This window comes from Mirounga angustirostris, unplaced genomic scaffold (genome assembly GCF_029215605.1).
Source record: "Mirounga angustirostris isolate CCGP_5_RB_7025 unplaced genomic scaffold, mMirAng1.0.hap1 SCAF_2, whole genome shotgun sequence".
In the NCBI taxonomy this organism is placed as follows: domain Eukaryota; kingdom Metazoa; phylum Chordata; class Mammalia; order Carnivora; family Phocidae; genus Mirounga; species Mirounga angustirostris.
In genome coordinates this window covers 197731904-197746286 of record NW_026991710.1, presented here as the reverse complement: position 1 = coordinate 197746286, position 14383 = coordinate 197731904, and positions in this window count along the sequence as shown.

Here is a 14383-nt window from a genome sequence, read left to right as displayed (position 1 = left end):
CTGTAATCAAAATTATCTAAGCCTCACTTTCTCTCATTTACTCTGAAATAAAAAGCCTAACTTCAGTGAGAAATACCACATTTTCTCTCCCTTGTGACCAGTGATCCTCACTATCACTCCATCTACCATGTGTGTAGCACTTTCCAAGAATAATCCTGAGGTGTTATATAGGATGACTATCTCCATGTGTACCATTTATTTCTGGAAGCCCAAACAAGTCTAAACTGCATGGAGCACTGGGTGTTATACGCAAACAATGAATCATGGAAGACTACATCAAAAACTAATGATGTAATGTATGGTGATTAACATAACATAATAAAAAAAATTATCATTTCCAAGAAAAAAAAATAAACTGACCAAGATAAAATGATCATCTTTCCTGTCAAGTGTATCATTGACATAATAGCTATGTGCTCCATTCTCTCCCTACTTTGTGAAAATTTTTATGTTCACTATAATCAGCTATATTCAGCAGGAAAGCCCTCATCAGAGCTGTCTTCATGCCAAATACACATGTGCTCAGGTTTGCTGCGTTTTAAGTGGCAATCAGCCCACAGCTTTGCTGTGGCCCCTTAGGCTATGATTCATCACCTTCATTCCTCAGAGCATCTCTGTCCCTGGGATGAGGCTGTCACCTGAAGATGGGGAACTGCCTCACTTGCTCCTCCCACCCCTAAGCCCCTACTCTCTTCCCCTTCAGGGTGGTAGTGCTTTTTACAAGTCCCATGGCTCCACTAAGTCTGCTCAAGATGCCACTCTTTTCCAGATGTATGCATCCATTCTCTTGAAACCTTTGTTCCTCCCCTCCACTTCCAACATTTCACCCAGTTCCTTTTTTCCCTCCTTTCATTTTCTTCCTTCCTTTTCATTTGTTCACTAAGGTATGCAACTGAAAGAGCCAATCACTTAAACAGCCCTGATGATAAATTTACATCATGTAAAAAGTCAAGCTAAAACTACCTGAAATAAAATTTTACACACTACAGAACTATCATTATTAATCTTTGACTTTATGAACCAAAATATTCAAAAATAACCCTGGTGTAAACAGGACCTTCTTGAATTTAACTGAAAATCACTAAATTCAACAAGAAAAATAAAACTTGATGCTTAAAATTACTGTGGTAAAATTTTCATTTTAGGACTGATAGCTTTAAAATAAGTCCTGAAATAATATCAGCATTTTACCAAGAAATAAAGCATTTTTGTAACAGTGTTGAATTTTAACCAGTACAATTAGGCATTTGTTAACATCTTGGCTATGCCATTTTGAGATTGTAAAACTAGGGAAAATTCATTTAATCTCAGAATATTAATCCATAAAAAGATGAAGTTGTAAAAGATAATCTCCCTTGTCCTTTTAAAACTACTATATATTAAACCTTTTATGATTTATATTCCCCAAGGATGTGAGTGAGTGCTGGGTTTTTTAAGTATGTGTAAGTGAATATGTGTGTGTGTGTGTGTGTGTGTGAGTGCACATGCACACATTTATGGCTATGTGTCTACAAGCATTTTTTTTTCTCTTCCTTACTGCATGAAATGCACTAATTTAATAAAGTGCTTCTCTTATTCTCAAGAGCAGTGTCCAACCAAGATGGGGAGCCCAAGGTGCTGTTAAAATTAAACACAAGATAAAGACCAGATTTGAAAATCCCCTGAGAAGACAAAAACATTTAACAACAGTGAAATGTAATCTAGCTTATTCTGCAAAAACAGGCGAAATTTAACTTGGGCTGCTTCTTGTAAATGTCTCTGATGATAAAAGAGACTTAAGCCATCTACCTAAAATGGTATTAGTCACTTTTAACCAATTCTCTGCTGCCTGAATCCCTATTATAACAATCACTCATAGTACAACTTAAACAACTCCCTCATTTCCTCTTTAGAATCCATCCTGTAATATCATCGCCCTGAGTTTTACACCAGACTTTGAATCTGAATATTACAAGTACTTGAACAGTTCTTATATATACAATAAACTCTTACGAAGTACTAAAAATTCTAAATACTAATACTAATATTAATTAAAAAATAATAATATTATTTCATTGCAAAGATATGCATACATACATAGTATAAATACATATATGTGTTTTTAATAATTTTATATTATTGTTATCCTGCCAAAATTCAGAAAACATTTAAGTTAGCATCAAAGCACTTTACTTAAAAAGACCACTGAACATGTACTTTCTGATAAAGGAAAACACGACACAATTATAGTTCATTCCATTATGTTTTTGGAACATTGAACCATTCGCCTTGAGTCTCAAGGTTGAAATAAATCTCAATGATTTTTCCTCCTAGGATTGGTGCTGCCTCATTCTGTTTAACGTAAGTGTCTCTGCCTGCTCATCAAAGGTATTTATACACCTCCAAGTTTGGATCAGCTCATTCTGACCATATGTAAATCATAGATTTTAGATTGAAATGTAACAACAGTGTAATGAGGAAAAATTAATCTAATGGAAAGAAGAAAAAAATTATAAGGAAGCAAAATGAGGCTGATAGTAAGCTGATAATTTATTCACAAAATCTTGTTTCTTATGCTTGCATATTAAACATGCTAAACACAGCTACTGGGAAGCATTCCTCCTCTAATTTCCACGAGACAATCTGTTTTTAACAATACACTTAGGAAATGACTGCTTATGGCTTTGTTTATTCACCATGGCTTGCATCTATATATGACTGGCCTTCTGTGCTCTCTGACCCTACCTAGCTTACTGAGTGGATACTCAAAGTCCATGAGGGAATAAAAATCTATCCTTACAAGGATGTGTAGATCCATGCACAGAAAGTCTGTAGAGCCTAAATTAGAGGGATCATGTTTAATTTATGTGCCTCATTTCTCAAATGGTGACTATAATTGATCTTTAAAAATTCTGGAATATTTTTAAAGCAGATCACACAGCTTTTATTTTTTTAATCCCTTGATTATTTTTTTCCTTAACTGAAAAATATTGAACTTTCTATTGATAAAGACAAGTTCAACATAAATTAGATGACAGATATATATCAGAATGCCATTTTGTTCAGATAAAAATAACATGAAAAAAAATTATGTCTTGAAATTAGTTTATAAACATAAGCACATTACTTAAAGAATAAATAAATGTTCATTTTTATATCAGAGTAACAATCTATTAATGATGTCAATTGTTTCCTTCAGATATATATGTGACTGGCTCTGGAAGGGGCCCTAGCACCATGATTTGGAAACTGATCGTCAGCTACAATTGTTTTGTCATTTATTATGATTACTAGGATAATGTGCTTCAGTATTTTTCAATGAAAATTCTGCTTTTGATTATTTTTTAAGTGTGAAGTACAATGAAATGATTCAAAGTTCATCCTTTAAAGATGTCCTTGAGGTAAGAGGAAGGAAGTGAAACACTGACTTTAATGTCACATTTCCAGTGTTTCAGAACTTGCTTTATCATTTCTGAAAGCCTTGTCCTATTCTACTAAACTTATAAGATCACAGTTTCTTCACCTATTAATTAAATAGTGATTATTTAAATTATTTTAAAGATTAAATTAGTTTATGTGGAAGTAAGCAATCATAAGTAATACTGCAAATGTGACATTAAAAGCTTCATCAACATTTTACAATAGCATCAAGAAGAATAATTTACCCAAAAGGCCCCAAAAGACAGCACTGTTGTCAAGCTACCCTGTGTAAGATTCCATACTATCAAGATTACCAATGGTTATGATCAGAATTTATAGTCAAGCCAGGAACCATTCAATAGGGATTCTCACTATCTTTCAGGACCCCTTAATTATATTATTCCATTTATTAGCTATGGATTACTTATTGCATATTTAGAGTCCTTTAATTACAGGGAAAGAGAGAACATGAAGATTTGGATGAACAAAATAACGAGATAAAGTAAATATGATCCACACCAACAGCACCCAAGGAATAATGTAAATTTCATAAAACAATTAGAAAAAATATTAGATTTTCTTGCCTCCTCTTACCTCTCTGTTTTTATTTTTTCCTGCACCAAATTTAATGTAATTACTTAAATACTTTAAAAAGTATCCACAAATAAACACAAGAAACTTTCTCAGAGTCCTAAGAAAAAATACATAATAATTAGGATGTTTATCGATATTAAGTTGCTTTCTAAATACTCAGTGTGGGGGGCGCCTGGGTGGCTCAGTTGGTTAAGCGACTGCCTTCAGCTCAGGTCATGATCCTGGAGTCCTGGGATCGAGTCCCACATCGGGCTCCCTGCTCGGCGGGGAGTCTGCTTCTCCCTCTGCCCTCTTCCCTCTCGTGCTGTCTCTCATTCTCTCTCTCTCAAATAAATAAATAAAATCTTAAAATAAATAAATAAATAAATAAATACTCAGTGTGTTTTCAATGGGCTCTCTCATTTCATTCTTCCAATAACTCTGACACATCAGGGACAAGATTTTATGTGCCATGTTTCTGGTTGAGCAAAACAGACCCACAATCACACATATGTACATTTCCTCTACTTTTTTTTAGTGTATCTTTGCCGCTTCTTGCTTTTGCATTTATAAATTATTCAGTGCAAATGGGTACATGCCAAGATGTTTTAAATTGATTTCTTCAGCAATATTATTTCTTCTTACCAGGTCTCCATTCCTTCATTCTGAGCATCAATCACAAGTTGTAGTATTGTCTTCCAAGGATCAACTGCTACTCTTGGAAGAAGCATTAATCAGTATTTCAGAATCATAATTAGTTCATAAAGAGAGCCCACAGAAGCATTAGCTAACTTTTTTTTTTTTTTTTTTTTTTTGAGAGAGAGAGAGAGCACATGCCTGAGTGGTACAGGGACCTTAAGGTAACAGGTCCTTTGTGCAAACTGTTCCTCTCTATTTAAAATTTATATCTCATTGCCTGCTAAATGAATAATTTCCTAAGATTGGTTGATTCTTAATTTATGTCCTCTTCTATTACATCTTGATATTTTTACAGGGTTTGCTTTGGACAATTCCTAGAATTTTTCTGACCCTCATTTCCTTATATTTCTTTCTTTCTTTCTTTTTTATGTTATGTTAATCACCATATATTATATCATTAGTTTTTTTTTTCTTTTTTATTCTTATGTTAATCCCCATACATCATTAGTTTTAGATGTAGTGTTCCATGATTCATTGTTTGCATATAACACCCAGTGCTCCATGCAGTAGGTGCCCTCTTTAATACCCATCACCAAGCTAACCCATCCTCCCACCCTCCTCCCCTCTAGAACCTTCAGTTTGTTTCTCAGAGTCCATCGTCTCTCATGGTTCGTCTCCCCCTCCAATATCTCCCCCTTCATTCTTCCCTTCCTGCTTTCTTCTTCTTCTTCTTCTTCTTCTTCTTCTTCTTCTTCTTCTTCTTCTTCTTCTTCTTTTTTTTTAACATATAATGTATTATTTGTTTCAGAGGTACAGGCCTGTGATTCCTTATATTTCTAACTAAACTTTTTGTATTGAAATGACTGTAGATTCACATGCAGTTGTAAGAACTAATTCAGAGATCCCATGTAATTTTTACCAATTCTCTTCCCAAAGTTAACATCTTGAAAAACTATAGTACATTATCCAAGTCAGAGTACCAGTATTGATACAGGCAAGATGAAGAATATTTCTATCACCATAGGCATCCTTCATGTTGCCTTTTTATGAAAATACCCATGTCCCTCCTACTCCTACCTCTTCTCGGAAACCCCTGGCAACTATCAATTTACTCTCCGTAGCTATAATGTTATTTCTAGAATGTTATGTGAATGGAATTATACAGTTGAACTTTGGGGTTGGCTTTTTTTTGGCCCATGGCATAATTATTTAGAGATTGATACAGGTTTTTCTGTAATCAATAGTTCTTTGGGGGAAGATAACAGAGTAGGAGGACCTTAAGCTCACCTCATCCCATGAATACAACTGGATAACACACAAATCTTCGTAATTAACCCAGAAAACAATCTGAAGCCTGGCACAACAAAGTTCACAATTAAAGGTAGAGAAGAGGCCACACTGAAGAAGATAGGATGGGCAAAGATACTGTCTGGGAGCAAATCAGACAGTGGCCATCCATGGTGAGGAGGGAGTTGGTAGTGTAAAGAAGGACAAAAAACAGACTTTCATATTGGGGAGCCCACAAACAAAGAGGACAAGTCCCCATAACATTTGCTTTTGAAAGCAAGAGGGGCCAAATTTCATGAATTCTTACAACCATTGGAATTTTTTAAATCAGTTGGCTGGGCTCTGGGAGAGCCAGGGGGCTTCAGGAAGTGGACTCCCTGCCTTTGAAGAGATTGCATGATTTGTCAGATCTATGCAGATATAGCATGGAACCGGCAGTTTGAAAAATGGCTGGGGCAGACAGGAGGGAGAGTAATTTGTTTATCTCAGAGCATGGCCCAGAGAGACAGGGATCATGGGGAGACCCATCCAGGAACAAAGGGGTTGAAGGTACCCTTTCCCTCCTGTACCTCCCCAAACCCTGGCAGCATAAACAATAGCCATCTGAAGGAAACAGCTGGTGCTGACACATAATTTACTTACTTGCTTACCTAACTTGCTTACACCAGCCCCACCGTCCCACCCTTTGGAGGATCGATTCTTCCCAGTCATGCTGGCCTCAAGTGCTATAGAACCTTTCCCCCAGAAGGCCAGGTCAAACCCTGCCAAACCACAACTCCTGACCTGCCTGATCTGTGGTATGTCAGTTCCGATGGCAGTGGGGGCAGATCTCATTTTACAAACAGACCACCATACACCTTGCTAAAATATGCCCCACCCCCTACTGGAGACCAAACACTACCCACAATAGGCAAAGAGAGCCTCTGAAGACAAGTGGACTGAAGGAAAGAGAGCCCAAGACTGAACAGTAGAACACATGTAACACACATAGGAGACACTCCCTGAAGTGCCAGGCCCTGGGGAATAGGGGATACTGCGTTGCTGGGCACTACAGGACCTCTTCTTTATAAGGCTATTGTCATTAAGAGCAAGAGAAGTAGCTGACTTCCCTAACACAGAGAAATGGACATGAAGAGTTAGACAAAATGATGTAAACAGAGAAATATATCCCAAATGAAAGAATAAGACCAAACCACAGCAAGAAACCTAAGTGAAACAGGTATAAGTAATATGCCTGGTAGAGAATTTAAAGTAATGATCATAAAGATATTCACTGGACTTGAGAAGAGTTGAGGACATCATTGAGACCCTTAACACAGAGATTTAAGAAAAAAAAAAAAAAAAAAAAAAAACAATCAGAGATTAAGAACACAAAAAAAAGAATGTGAAAATCCTCAAATAAACAGCAGGCTAGATGAAGCAGAGGGACAAATTAATGACCTGGAATACAGAAAAGTGGAAAATAGTCAAGCTCAGCAAAGTGAGGAAAGAAAATAATGCAAGCTGAGAACAGTCTTAGGGAACTCAGTGACTCCATCAAGCATAATAACATTCACATTAGAGGGATCTCAGAAGAAGAGATAAATAAGGGGGCAGAGGGGTGCCTTGTGGCTCAATCATTAAGCATCTGCTTTCAGCTCAGGTCATGATCTCAGGGTCCTGGGATCAAGCCCCACTTCAGGCTCCCTGCTCAGTGGGAGACCTGCTTCTCCCTCTCCCACTCTCCCTGCTTGTGTTCCCTCTTTCGCTCTCTGTCAAATAAATAAAATCTTACAAAGAAAAAGAAAAGGGGCAGAAAATTCATTTGAAGAAATAATGACTAAAACCATCCCTAATCTTGGGAAGGAAACAGATATCCAGATCCAGGAGGCACAAAGATCCCCCCTGTAATTCAACCTAAGGAGATCCACAATAAGATATATAGTAATAAAAATGGCAAAAAGTAGTCATAAAGAAAAAAAAAAATTGAAAACAGCAAGAGAAAAGAAGAGAGTAACATACAAGGGGAAACCCTCATAAGGTGATCAGCAGATTTTTCAGCAGACACTTTGCAGGCCACAGGGAGTAGCATGATATATTCAAAGTGCTGAAAGGGAAAAATCTGCAGCCAAGAATACCCTACCCAGCAAAGCTGTCATTCAGAATAAAAGGAGAGATTAAGAATTTCCCAGACAAACAAAAACTAAAGAGTTTATGACCACTAAACCAGCCCTACAAGAAATTTTAAAGGTGACTCTTTGAGTGAAAAGGAAACATCCTAAGTGAGAGTATGAAAAGTAAAAATCACAAAAGCAGTAAAAACAAGTGTTTCCGTAAAATCAGTGAAGGGATTCATAAAAGAACATAAAATATGACACCATATACCTAAAAATGTGACAGAGAATGACTAAAGAATTGGTTCAAACTTAAATGATCATAAAATTAATATAGACTGCTATACACAGATGATATTATATAAAAATGTAATAGTAACCACAAATCAAAAACCAGTAATAGATATGCAAAGAATGAAGAGAAAGGAATCCAAGTATATCACTAAGCAAAGCCAACAGGCCATGAGAGAAAAAAGAAAAGATTAGAGAAAATCTAGGGAAACAAGCACAAAACAGGTAACAAAGTGGCACTAAATATATATCTATCAATAATGACTTTGAATGTAAATGGACTAAATGCCCCAATCAAAAGATATAGGGTGATAAAGTGGATAAAAAGATAAACCCATCTATATGCTGCCTACAAGAGACTCAATTCCAGACTGAAAGATATCTGCAGATTGAAACTGAGGGGATGGAAAGAGTAGCAATACATATATCAGATAAAATGGACTTTAAAACAAAGACGGTAACAAGAGACAAAGAAGGAAACTATATAATAATAAAGGGGACAATCCAATAAGAGGATATAACAATTGCAACTATTTATGCACCCAACATGGGAGCACCGAAATACAAAAAAAACTGTTAATAACAAACATAAAGGAAATAATTGATAGTAATACAACAATAATAATATAGGACTTTAACATCCCACTTATGTCGATGGGCAGATTGTCCAAACAGAAAATCAAGTGACTTTGAATGACACACTGGACCAGACAGATTTAACAGACATATTCAAAACATTCCATCCTAAAACAACAGAACACACATTCTTAAGCACACATGGAACATTCTTCAGAATAGATCCCATGCTATGCCACAAAACAAATCCCAAAAAATTAAAAAAAAAAATATTTGAATTCAGACCATGCATCCATTCTGACCAGAACATTATGAAACCAGAAGTCAACCACAAGAAAAAATCTGGAAAAACCACAAATACATGGAGGTTAAATAACATGCTACTAAACAATGAATTGGTCAACCAAGGAATCAAAGAGCAAATAGGAATTAAAAGGAAACAAATGAAAAAGAAAACACAATGAACCAAAACCTCTGGGGGGCGGAGCAAGATGGCGAAGGAGTACGAGACCTGGATTTCCTCACCTCTCAGGAATTCAGCTGGATAGGGATCAAACCATTCTGAACACCTACAAACCCAACAGAGGATCGAAGAAAAGAAGAGCAACAACTCTCTCATCAGAAAAGCGACCACTTTCTGGAAGGTAGGACGCGCAGAGAAGTGAATCGGAGGCGATATTCGGGAGGATAGATGGCGGGGGAGGGGCCTCCGTCGGCCGCTTCTGGCAAGTGATAGAACCGCGGAGCACAAAATCGGAACTTTCAAAAGTCTGCTCCGCCGAGGGACGTCACTCTGGTGGCTAAGTGGGGGGTGGAACCCTCCGGGACAGTGTGGTCTCAAGACCTTCGGGGTCACAGAAAGACCGGGGGCGCCTGAGTGCGGCAGAGCTCCCAGGTAATGGAGCAGGGAAGCCGGCTGCAGAGACGGAGCCAAGGACTGGGCTTGCAGCTCGGGGTTGCCATAAACCATGATCCACGGCACAGTCGGGCCCCTGCTCCTCCAGCAGGGACCCAACAAGCGGCGGATCCAGGAAAACTCACCTTCCTCCCCCAGGAGGAGCCGTACGGGAGTGCACCGCAGGGATCTGCTGGGTTTGGAGACTCCACACGGGGTCGGGTGCCAGAGATAGAAATGGGCAGTCACAGGCCGGGTGAGCACGGAGTGCGGCCGGAGACCGGGGAGACGGGAGTGACTGACGGCTTTTCTCTGGGGGCTCACTGAGGAGTGGGCCCCGAGTTCTCGGCTCCTCTGGAGCGGAGATTGGGAGGCCGCCATTTTCACTCTCCGCCTCCAAAGCTGTATGGAAAGCTCGCAGGGAACAAAAGCATCGGAGAGCAAACCTGAGCAGATTACTTTGTCCGGACGGGACAAGGGCGGGGCAATTCTGCCTCCGGCAGAGACATTTGGAAACCACGACAACAGGCCCCTCCCCAGAAGATCAGCGAGAACAGCCAGCCAAGACCAAGTTTACCGATCAATTAGAACGGCAGAACTCCAGCGCTAGGGGAATACAGCACATAGAATTCACGGCCTTGGGGGGGCGGAGCAAGATGGCGGAGGAGTAGGAGACCTGGATTTCGTCTCCTCTCAGGAATTCAGCTGGATAGGGATCAAACCATTCTGAACACCTACAAACTCAACAGGAGATCGAAGAAAAGAAGAGCAACAACTGTCTCAGCAGAAAAGCGACCACTTTCTGGAAGGTAGGACGTGCGGAGAAGTGAATCCGAGGCGATATTCGGGAGGATAGACGGCGGGGGAGGGGCCTCCGTCGGCCGCTTCTGGCAAGTGATAGAGCCGCGGAGCACAAAATCGGAACTTTTAAAAGTCAGCTCCGCCGAGGGACGTCACTCTGGTGGCTCAGCGGGGGGTGGAACCCTCCGGGACAGTGTGGTCTCAGGACCCTCAGGGTCACAGAAAGACCGGGGGTGCCTGAGGGCAGCAGAGCTCCCAGGTAACGCAGCAGGGAAGCCGGCTGCAGAGGCGGAGCCCAGGCGCGGGCTCTCAGCTGGGGTTGCCATTAACCGCGATCCGCGGCCCAGTCGGGCCCCTGCTCCTCCAGCAGGGACCCAAGAAGCGGCAGATCCGGGGAGACTCACCTTCCTCCCCCGGGAGGAGCCGCGCGGGAGTGCACCGCAGGGATCTGCTGGGTTTGGAGACTCCAGACCGGGTCCGGTGCCAGAGATAGAAACGCGTGGTCACAGGCCGGTTGAGCACGGAGTGCAGCTGCAGACCGGGGAGACGGGAGTGACTGACGGCTTTTCTCTGGGGGCTCACTGAGGAGCGGGCCCGAGTTCTCGGCTCCTCCGGGGCGGAGATTGAGAGGCCGCCATTTTCACTCTCCGCCTCCAAAGCTGTACGGAAAGCTCGCAGGGAACAAAAGCCCCGGAGAGCAAACCCGAGCAGATTACTTAGCCGGGAGGGGGCAAGGGCGGGGCTATTCCGCCTCCGGCAGAGACATTTGGAAACCACGGCAACAGGCCCCTCCCCAGAAGATCAGCGAGAACAGCCAGCCAAGACCAAGTTTACCGATCAATGAGAACAGCAGAACTCCAGCGCTAAGGGACTACTGCACATAGAATTCACGGCTTTTTTACCATGATTCCTTAGTCTTTTAAAGTTAATTTTTTTTTAACTGTCTTTTTGTCTTTTTATTTCTTTTTGAATTTTTCTTTTTCCCTTTTTCAAACAACATCTTATCAATCCCTTTTTTTAAAAAAAACATTTTTATTTTTCATTTTTAGAGTCATATTCTATCCCTTCATAGTAGTTACCCATATTTTTGGCTTATATATATAAGTTGTTCTCTCTTTAAAATTTTGAGATAGTTTCTTCTAACAGATTAAAATATACCCTAAATCTCTAGTATATGGTGTTCTCTATTCCCCTGCCTGATCACATCCTCTCCCTTTTTTTTTCTTTTTCTTTTTTCTTTTTTTAAATCCTCTTTCTTTTTTCAAACAACTTCTTATCAATTCCTTTTATAAAATTTTTTATAATTTCCATTTTTACAGTCATTTTCCATCCCTTCATCATATCAACCCTTATTTTTGTACATATATAAGTTTTTCTTTCTTTAAAATTTTGGGAGACACTTTCTTCTAAAAGACCAAAACACACCCCAAATCTAGTGTGTGGCACTGATCTATATACCATATAGATCATATTTGATCACATTCTGGTTTTTCTTTTGTTGTTGTTCTTTTGTTTTGTTTGTTGTTGTTTTTATCTTTATCTTTTTCTTTTTTTTTCTTTTTTTTTTTTTCTCTCTTTCCCCTTCTTATCCCACTGCTTCAGGTCTTTTCTGATTTGTTTAGAGTATATTTTCTGGGGACGTGGTTACTCTGCTAGCATTTTGTTCTCTCATTAATCTATTCTCCTCTGCACAAAATGACGAGACGGAAAAAATCACCTCAACAAAAAGAACAAGAGGCAGTACCGACTGCCAGGGACCTACTCAATACGGACATTAGTACGATGTCAGATCTAGAGTTCAGAATCATCACTTTAAAGATACTAGCTGGGCTTGAAAAAAATATGGAAGTTATTAGAGAAACTCTTTCTGGAGAAGTAAAAGAGCTAAAATCCAACCAAGTAGAAATCAAAAAGGCTATTAATGGGGTGCAATCAAAAATGGGGGCACTAACTGCTAGAATAAATGAGGCAGAAGAGAGAATCAGTAATATAGAAGATGAAATGCTGGAAAATAAAGAAGCTGAGAAAAAGAGAGATAAACAACTACTGGATCATGAGGGCAGAATTCGAGAGATAAGTGATACCATAAGACGAAACAACATTAGAATAATTGGGATCCCAGAAGAAGAAGAAAGAGAGAGGGGGGCAGAAGGTATAATGGAGCAAATTATAGCAGAGAACTTCCCTAATTTGGGGAAAGAAACAGGCATGAAAATCCAGGAAGCACAGAGAACCCCTCTCAAAATCAATAAAAATAGGTCAACTCCCCGACATCTAATAGTAAAACTTACAAGTCTCACAGACAAAGAGAAAATCCTGAAAGCAGCTCGGGAGAAGAGATATGTAACCTACAATGGTAGAAACATTAGATTGGCAACAGACCTATCCACAGAGACCTGGCAGGCCAGAAAGGACTGGCAGGATATCTTCAGAGCACTAAATGAGAAAAATATGCAGCCAAGAATACTCTATCCAGCTAGGCTGTCATTGAAAATTGAAGGAGAGATAAAAAGTTTCCAGGACAAAAAAAAACTAAAGGAATTTGCAAACACAAAACCAGCCCTACAGGAAATCTTGAAAGGGGTCCTCTAAGCAAAGAGAGACCCTAAAAGCAACATAGACCAGAAAGGAACACAGACAATATATGGTAACAGTCACCTTACAGGCAATACAATGGCACTAAATTCCTATCTTTCAATAGTTACCTTGAATGTAAATGGGCTAAATGCCCCAATCAAAAGACACAGGCTAACAGACTGGATTAAAAAACAAGATCCATCGATATGCTGTCTGCAAGAGACTCATTTTAGACCCAAAGACACCCCCAGATTGAAAGTGAGGGGGTGGAAAACCATTTACCATGCTAATGGACACCAAAAGAAAGCTGGGGTGGCAATCCTTATATCAGACAAATTAGATTTTAAACCAAAGACTGTAATAAGAGATGAGGAAGGACACTATATCATACTTAAAGGATCTATCCAACAAGAAGATCTAACAATTGTAAATATCTATGCCCCTAACATGGGAGCAGCCAATTATATAAGGCAATTAATAACAAAAGCAAAGAAACACATCAACAACAATACAATAATAGTGGGGGACTTTAACATCCCCCTCACTGAAATGGACAGATCATCTAAGCAAAAGATCAACCAGGAAATAAAGACTTTAAATGACACACTGGACCAAATGGACTTCACAGACATATTCAGAACATTCCACCCCAAAGCAACGGAATACACATTCTTCTCTACTGCCCATGGAACATTCTCCAGAATCGACCACATCCTAGGTCATAAATCAGGTCTCAACCGGTACCAAAAGATTGGGATCATTCCCTGCCTATTTTCAGACCACAATGCTTTGAAACTAGAACTCAATCCCAAGAGGAAAGTCGGAAAGAACTCAAATACATGGAGGCTAAAGAGCATCCTACTGAAGAATGAATGGGTCAACCAGGAAATTAAAGAAGAATTAAAAAAATACATGGAAACTAATGAAAATGAAAACACAACTGTTCAAAATCTTTGGGATGCAGCAAAGGCAGTCCTAAGAGGAAAGTATATAGCAATACAAGCCTTTCTCAAGAAACAAGAAAGGTCTCAAGTACACAACCTAACCCTACACCTAAAGGAGCTGGAGAAAGAACAGCAAATAAAGCCTAAACCCAGCAGGAGAAGAGAAATCATAAAGATCAGAGCAGAAATCAATGAAATAGAAACTAAAAGAACAGTAGAACAGATCAACGAAACTAGGAGCTGGTTCTTTGAAAGAATTAACAAGATTGATAAACCCCTGGCCAGACTTATCAAAAAGAGAAGAGAAA